Here is an 8,475-nt window from a genome sequence, read left to right on the forward strand (position 1 = left end):
ACTGACTCAATTCCTAATCAATATCTAATCATAAGATAAAACCAATCTGAACATGAGTAATATTACAGCACTAATCATAATCCACCGCAAAAACAAATAAATTCTCCGCCAGCAAAACACATTACAGAAAGAATCTATTAAAATCAAAGAAGGTGAGAACAACAAAAAGTCCGGCTTCTCTTTAAAACCTCCAGCATTTCATGATCAACGAAAAAGATCACGAGCATACAGCACATCCAAACCAAACAGAACAAGGACTCGGGCAATTCAAAACCCAACAAACGAGAAATTAAAAGAAAAAACATTTAAGATAATTACAAGAAACGCTTATTAAGAACCAATTCAAGAGAAAAGGGAAACCCAATTCTTATATTCATAGCCTATCGCAAAAAAAAAAAAGGATACCGCCCTTAAGCTCCAAAGATGCAGAAAAAGAAACCCAATGAATGAGAAGAGAAAAACGAGGAGAAGAAGAAGAAAGAGACTTCACCTTGGCGTTGATCTTAAGTGAAGGGTGACGAGAGGGTTCTTGAGAATAATCGGAGGGTGCTCTGATTCCCGGCACTCTCCTTGGGTGGGTGGTGAGAGAGAGAGAGAGAGACGAACATGTGGATCCGTATACACAAAATGACTAAAATACCTAAAAATGTGCAATTTATCTCCCCCAAAGAGCCAGAAGGTTTCGGCAAACTCCGGAGTGGCATTATAGTCATTTTATTAATAAAACGGTCTGGTCAATTGTTAGGGGTATTTAAGTCTTTTCATATTCTTCACTTTTTCGACTGATCCGAGGTTACGTAGACTCTGCCAATCATACAACCATACCATTTGGGTTCGAACTTGCAACGTTCCAACACAAGGTGACTTAAACGAACTGCTCCTGCCAGACAAGAGGAGCTGCCCGTTGATTATTCGCCACTTTGCATCACTGAAGTCACGTACCCGCTCTCTCTTGTCTCTTTCACCTCAAATCGTGGGAAAATACCTATTTGTAGTATGTAAATAAGACGTTTCCCACGATATACCAATGGGGGCTCGGCTTGTCTGGCAGGAGCAGTTTTTGCATGTCACCTTCTGTTGGGATGTTGCAAGTTCGAACCCTAAATGGTATGGTTGTATAGTTGGTAGGTGTCTGCCTAACCCCAGCTTTCTATGTTGAAAAAAAAAAAGACTTTCCCCACGATGGGTGAAACAGACACTGTCATGTGGATGTCACGTTTTCATAGAAAATGTACCCGTTTCCTACGAAAATGTGGTCACACATATCCCCTGGGGAAGCATTTTCACACTGTCTGGGTTTTATCTCAAGGTGCATGGGAAAGGGTTTTCCCTTCTCGCATGTTGTTAAACGCTGCCCTCCTGAAAAGCAGATTTCACACGAAAGAGGTGGGAAAATTCAATCCATAGGGGAGTGGTATGGATGATGGACAACCACAACCTTAACCAATTAGTTTGGACCTTAAGCTGAGTCTGAAATAGATAGAATGTAGTATGGCATTTGGCATTTTATAGGAAATATGCCATTTTCATGCATGGCTAATTTTCTTGGGAAAGACACCATTCCGTACAAAAGTGTGGGGTTCACCGTTCACCACAATGGGCGGGGAACTCCGTCGTCGGAAAAAGAGAGGAATTAGATTCTTTTCTTTTCTTGCTTTCCATAAGGTGAAAGGAAATAATCAGTGCCCATCCAAACAGTAGATTGAAAAGCAGATCAGGTCATATTGTATATAACCAATTCTTTAGTTATATTTGTTTCCAGGGGGGATTGCTTGTTTGGCAGGAGCTGTCAGTGCACGTCACCTTATGTTAGGACGTTCCAAGTTCAAAACCCTGTGGTACATTGTATAACTGGTGGGGTCTGCCTAACCTCAGTTTGCCTTTAAAAAAAAATCCTTAGTTATATTAAATCCTCACCGCACATCTTGTCTGATGGAGTTGTGTGTGGGCCCAACTCTCGCGGTCTTCAAATGAGATGGATGTGTGGTTCACAAGTGAAATGTGTGGTGGGGAATTAATATAAGTATATAACTTTTCCACCTTGTGGTAAGGATGCTCCCGGTGGGCAGGGATGGCAGTGGACCGGGGGAAAGCGGCCCCCCCCTCGCCCCGTTTGGACCGGGGATGAAGGGTATGAAACGGGGATGGAGGCGGGGACGAAGGTTAAAATCCATCCCCGTTCGGGGATGGACGTACCCTTTTTTCCCCGCCTCGCCCCGTCTGTGCCACTTTTCCCCGCCTCATCCCCTCCCCGCCCCGCCTCATCCCCGTTTGAACCAGGGATGGAGGACATGAAACGGGGATGAAGGTGGGGGTGGAGGTTAAAATCCATTCCCGGCGGGGATGGAGGTTCTAATCTTGAGGCGGGGCGGGGGTGGAGACCTTGTCCCCTGCCCCACTGCCATCCCTACCTGTGGGCTTCAAACTTGTGGGTTCTCAACTTGGTGGCATCCACAACTCCGCCCTACCATATGAGGGGAGCCCTTGCGAGCCAGGAATTGAATAAGACAATGGGTTATCTTCAATATGACCCGATCTGCTCATGCCTAAATCCGAGTATCACCAGATCCGTTCCAGAAAAAGAAAAGAAAGAAAAGTCAAAAACTGGACCTGAATTCGGTTAAAAGACTCTTGGCCATCCAAATCCAATTGGCTCTGTACAGTTACATATGCAAATTTGAAAGTAAAATTGCTGAATTTAAGGATCTGTTTGGAATTTGGATAGCTTCAAATCCTTATTTGGATAGCCAGATCAATTGTATAATTGGATCTAGAAAAAACCCATGGTCCAGTTAAATGGGCTCAGATCAATTGTATATGTGATCCAAACAGATAACTTTGAGATTCCTACCCACATCAAGTGCCCAGCTAGGTTCTGGACTCACCAAACCCTGATCCAAAGTCCTGGCCTAGAGGTACAGGCCGACCAGGATAGGACACAAACAGCTTCCAATCATGGTAGTGACAGAAAATTATAGTAAAATATTTTTCCAATTTCATTCCCTCTGCACAATTCATAGGTGGTGGGTGGAGTATTGTAGTCATCCACCAGCTATTTCTCTTTTTTCAAATGGATAGCCAAGTAGGACTGGCAAAAATTCCAGGCCCGACCCATGACCCAATGGATCAACCCCTCCCCACCTGATCCTGATCCAACTCATATTGCTTTAGGGTTAGGAAAGGTTTTTATAGTGTTGACCAATCTAAGTTTTTTGTTGGTTTGGCCTTCTGGTAGTCTTAACCCCGAAAGTCCTAAACTCAACCCGACCCGAAACAGCTCCAATACTCGATATGAAGGTTTAAAGGAGAGCAGATCTGGTGATCTGTCAAATCACTTTGGAGGAGTGATCTGACATCTCCGCCGTTCATTTTTCCAATCCTACTGTTTCTTGTGCAAAGTGTGGGGCCTACCAAAAAGTGCTTGATGATTGCATCCTTGGCAATCCTAATGATGACCATTGATCACCATAATTAAGGGTGGGGATGTCAGATCACTTTCCCAAAGTGATCTGACAGATCACCTGATCTGGGGGTTTGGTCGACTTATATATAATGGCTAAGCAATGCTTTATAAGATTATTATGATAAATTTAATACCCTAATAAGATGCCAAATAATATAAAGTACTCTACTTGGAATACTTTGAAAATTTCTCCGGCCACATAAAACACAGAAAATCGATATTATGTGTTTTGTGTGGCCCAAAGTACTCGGGCCCGATTACTAGATCTGCTCGGAGGTTTCCAGCCCTAAGGCAGCGTTTGAGAGGTGGGACAAAGGAGTCCCACCTAATCTGGACATTATTTCCTGCATCAAATGCAGGCTATGTCACAATTATTCGTGGACTTCCAGTATGCGGGATTAGGATTCCACTTGAAAGTTTGAATTTTTTTTATCAAAAATGGGACATAAGGACATGGATTTTTTTTAAAAAAAATATTTCTTTAATATTTTAATATTAAAAAGCTTTTTATTAAAATATAATAAATTATTATTTAAAATATTAAAATAATTTCTCACATGTCAGTGTTCATGCCCGTGTGTCCGCTTGTGTCACCAGGAACAGGCAGCCAAAATATATTGCATGTCCCTGTGACATAGAATGCAGGACATACTCGTCCCTGCCAAAGTGGGAGGCTAGTTGAACTTGCGTCTCACTTTGGTAGGACACCATTGTCGGATCGCAAACCTAGGGGTGTGACAGTTACATCTGAACACAGCAATGCAATCGAGGACACAGTGTCCTAGTCCACTGCATCCAGGGTGGCCATGCATACATGTAGGGCTGGTAAATGAGTTGATAGAATTGAACAAGGTCTGTTTGGGTTTGCATCGTTTACAGCAAGACACTACTCAGCTCAGCTCGTCTGGCTCATGCGAGCTCGAGCTCGAGCTCGAGCTTGTACAAACCGAGTCACAAGCTGGCTGGTTAAATAAAAAAACTATTTTTTATATGGTCCATAGTGAAAATGGAAACCCTGACCTAACTAAACCAATTGAGCTTCCACATGCTTTTTAACATCACACATAAATCCTATATAAGCTCATCTAAACAAGCCGAGACAAACACCCATTGTTCATGCTAGGCTTGGTTACACTATAGGAGCAGCTCGCGGCTCGGCCCTCTGAGCCAACTTGATTATCACAAATGAGCTTCAGGCGAGCTGAACCATGCCGAACCACGAGCTGCTCGGTTCGTTTATCAGCCCTACATACATGACTATTTTCATGGGTCCAATTTTAACCCTAATTTTTTGGATCCAACAGCTTCCTAGAATGTGCAGACTCAAGAATAAACTTCACATAGAACTACCAAGCGACAACATTAATCTATTTATAGGTTTAGTAAGAAGCAAAACATCAACAAAAACAAGAGCTAAGTTAGCCCAAAAGGCACCTAGCAAGATTGATCATACTTGAGGTTGAAGTTGGACTTGAAAAATCAATGCTACAAAGGCCTCAAAGGTACCAACTTGAACAGCCCCCAAAACTAGCTAGTAACTGATCATTATAAGTCAACTTATGAATATCCAATAAATGGATCAAGGAAAAGAAAGGAAAAAGAAACTAACCAAAATGAAAAAAATACAAAAATGAACATGACAAAAAGCAGCTCAAAAGTTCATAGGAAGTCTATTATGATGGTTTATTTTTATTTTTTGATAGGCAAGCTAGGGTTAGACAAACCCCCACCAGTTATACATGGCACCATTGGGTTTTGAACTTGCAATGTCCCAACACAAGGCCATGTGCACTAATAGCTCCTACCCAACAAGCCGAGCCCCCCGTTGTAACTTTATTATTGTTATTACTATATTTTTTTCTTTGAGATACCGCTTCGACTTATGCAGGGGGGGGGGGGGGGGGGGGCGACGCCCATGAGATTTGAACCTAGACTGCTTGTCAAACGGTCTACGCCCCAACCCACTATGCCAAACCCCTTGGGTCTCTATTATTTTGTTTAGTTTGCATGTGAAACTTATTACCTCAGTTTGAGGGAAAATGAGATAAGTCCATTATGATGGTTGATAATGTAGAAACTTCAAAGAAAACAAAAGAACATATTCTTGGAGACCAATGATATAAACAAATAGTGAGACCCAAAAGGAGGGAGAAAAGAGGTTTACCTTGGTATTGATTACAAGATGAGGGTGAAGAATTGGCTCTTCAGAGTAAACAGAGGGACCTATAAGTCCTGGCATCTCTTGAGTTATGCTGCATCCATATCTTAGGACTATCGATAAGAGAGGTCCACAATTTTCATCAGTATCCGGACCCGAATTAGATTGGGTCAGTTTGCTTTTAAATTTTAGACTCGATAGAGAATTGGTTTGATATGACCCGACTCGGTTACACCCTAATTGGATCATCGTTGCAGTGAAAGGCAACCTGGGCACAGGTCAAACACATTCCCCCCTATAAGTTTCCTCAGGTCCAGACTCATAAGTGGAACTGAATAGATACATCCATTCTAGATCCAAATCCATTTGACTGGGAATAAATTGGGCCAGACCTCGAACTGCTCTTGCTAGGAATTGGTTGGAGACCAATGGTTTGGATAGTGTCATTCAACTGATACAGCCATCTAATTGAACTCCAGATTCGAGCTGTTTACAAGCAAGCTTCAGGATAGTCCCTCGTGGTTTTGAACCAGATCCGAAGTTAAGATGGTGTAACTCCTGATCCGACTAGACCAGATCTCAGATTTTTGCAAAGTTCTGTTCCCAACTCATCTTTTAGACCTACCAGTACAGGACAAGGTTGTAATGAGCATCCTATTTAAAGACAAGTTTCAAGTTGCTTTCTCACTTTAAGTTGTCTTATAACCACTTTTTTTTCAATGGACTTGGGCACATCTTCCAGGCTTCCACACCAAATATGTGTTCGGATCACATGGCACAAAATTTGTATATTAAGCACCTGATTGCCCTCCATCAGGCCTTGACCCCACAACTGACAGGCCCTGTCCCCAAGATGGAGTGAAATGATCGTGTGCAATATGATTGCACAAATATTTGTGCATCAAGCACCTGATCATCCTCCATCTTGAGGATAGGGCCTGTTAAGTGTGGGACCCAAGACCTGGTGGAGGGCGATGGAGTGCTTAATGCAAAAAAATTTGTGCAATTATATTGTACCCAATCCGGGCTCTAAGACGGGGTTATCAGGTGCTTAATGCACAACCTGATCACCTTCCAACTTAGGGATAGGGACTGTCAGGTGTGGGACCTAAGATCTGATGGAGGGCGATAGAGTTATTAATGCACAAAATTTTGTGCAATCATATTTCACATGAAAGGTGATCAAATGCTTAATGCACAAATATTTATGCCCCTTTTGTGAAGCTATCATTTTGGGTATTAAGAAGGAATAAAAAATGAAAAGCTAAAGGCATCTTGCAACCTTTTCTTCAAAGGAGGCAAAAGCTCCAAATCTTGTTTGAATAATCATACACATAATAAAACTGATAGGCGACTAGAGGTTATTCAAGATGGTTATTTAAAAGTAGTATCAAATATGAACGTACTTAGGTATATTTTAAGTATTTGTGGTTAATATAAAATGACTCTCAGCCCATAGCTTGGACAAAACAAAAATTCACAGCCCATAATTTTGAGTATCTGACGTCAAAATAACTTGCCCATACACATTTAAGGAGTCCTTTGATACCAGCAATTTGGGATGTCAATTGGTCTGGTTTATCTGGACCCATCCCGAATCCAGACCCGAAGGTCCGATCAATACATGGAGCCAGGTACAGTTCATGAAATTTTATACCATGCCCGTGCCTGACCTGAATTCAGATTAAGAACTGTAAATTTTCAATGTAAAAATGATAAAAAAATATTATTTTACCCGGTATGGCCAAGTTTAGTTCATGTAGTTTTTATCGGGTCCGCGTATGGTTTCTCTTATGGTGGATCCGATTAGATCTGGGTCCGGGCCTGATACCATACTCAAAAATTTGGGTCAGGTCTGGTTCCACCTAGGTCTGAACCAAACCCGACTGTTCATACTGCTACCAGAAAGGTACCTCCAAACTCAACCTTTGTGATAAACCATCAACCATAGTAGCCGGACTCGGCAATTCATCGTTTAAATCGCCAATGAATCGTAAGTGCCCATTCAGACGAGGAGACATTCATGATTTTCTTACAAGTCGCCGCGTGAACATCTCCTCGCCGATAAATATGACCAATTCATCGTGATTTACCATCTAACAAACAATTAAGTATGGGTGCTTCTATGGTAGTACTGTACCACCATAACTTCAATTCCAGCTTTTGCATTGTCAAGGTGTGAATAGAGATTTTTATGCCCATTAATCATGCTTTTTTATTTTATCGATTAATCACGATTTGCCGAGGTTGGCTGATTTTTTGGGGATTAATTACGATTTGCCGATAGTAACACCTGCCGAGGAATTGCCAAGGACGAGTTTGGCCACTATGCTATCAACCTTTATGGGGTTGGAAGAGTTTAAAACGGGGTCTACAAAGTAGTTATTAAGGGTGCTAAATGGCAAGTTGGTGATGGTAAGTCTAGCCTCTTTTGGTGTGACCCATGGGAAATTTACCAACCTCTGCTTATATATGACCCATGGTAAATCTTGCTCTACTCACAAAGGAGGCAAGCTGGGGTTAGGCAGCCCCTTACCAGAACAACAGCCGTCCCATGTGGCAGAGGGATTCGATCCTAGGCCTTCAGCTTGACAAAGGACCCCACTTACCACATGAGAAACCACCTGGGTGGGGTATGCATTTGCCTTTTGGCAGCCCTATAAGTAGGCGAATACAGAAACTTGTGGTGTGCTTTTCTGGTAGATGGAGAATTCCCCATCTTCAACTGTTAACTGAACTAATTATATGGGGAAGCAATGGTTTTTTAGATTTAAAAAAAAAAAAAAAATCAACACTGCATGGGTTTTGGATTTCCATGTAGTATTTGGAAATCTGGATTCTTAGGAACAAAACA

The sequence above is a fragment of the Nuphar pumila genome, chromosome 1 (genome assembly GCF_984573655.1).
Source record: "Nuphar pumila chromosome 1, dmNupPumi1.hap1.1, whole genome shotgun sequence".
Classification (NCBI taxonomy): domain Eukaryota; kingdom Viridiplantae; phylum Streptophyta; class Magnoliopsida; order Nymphaeales; family Nymphaeaceae; genus Nuphar; species Nuphar pumila.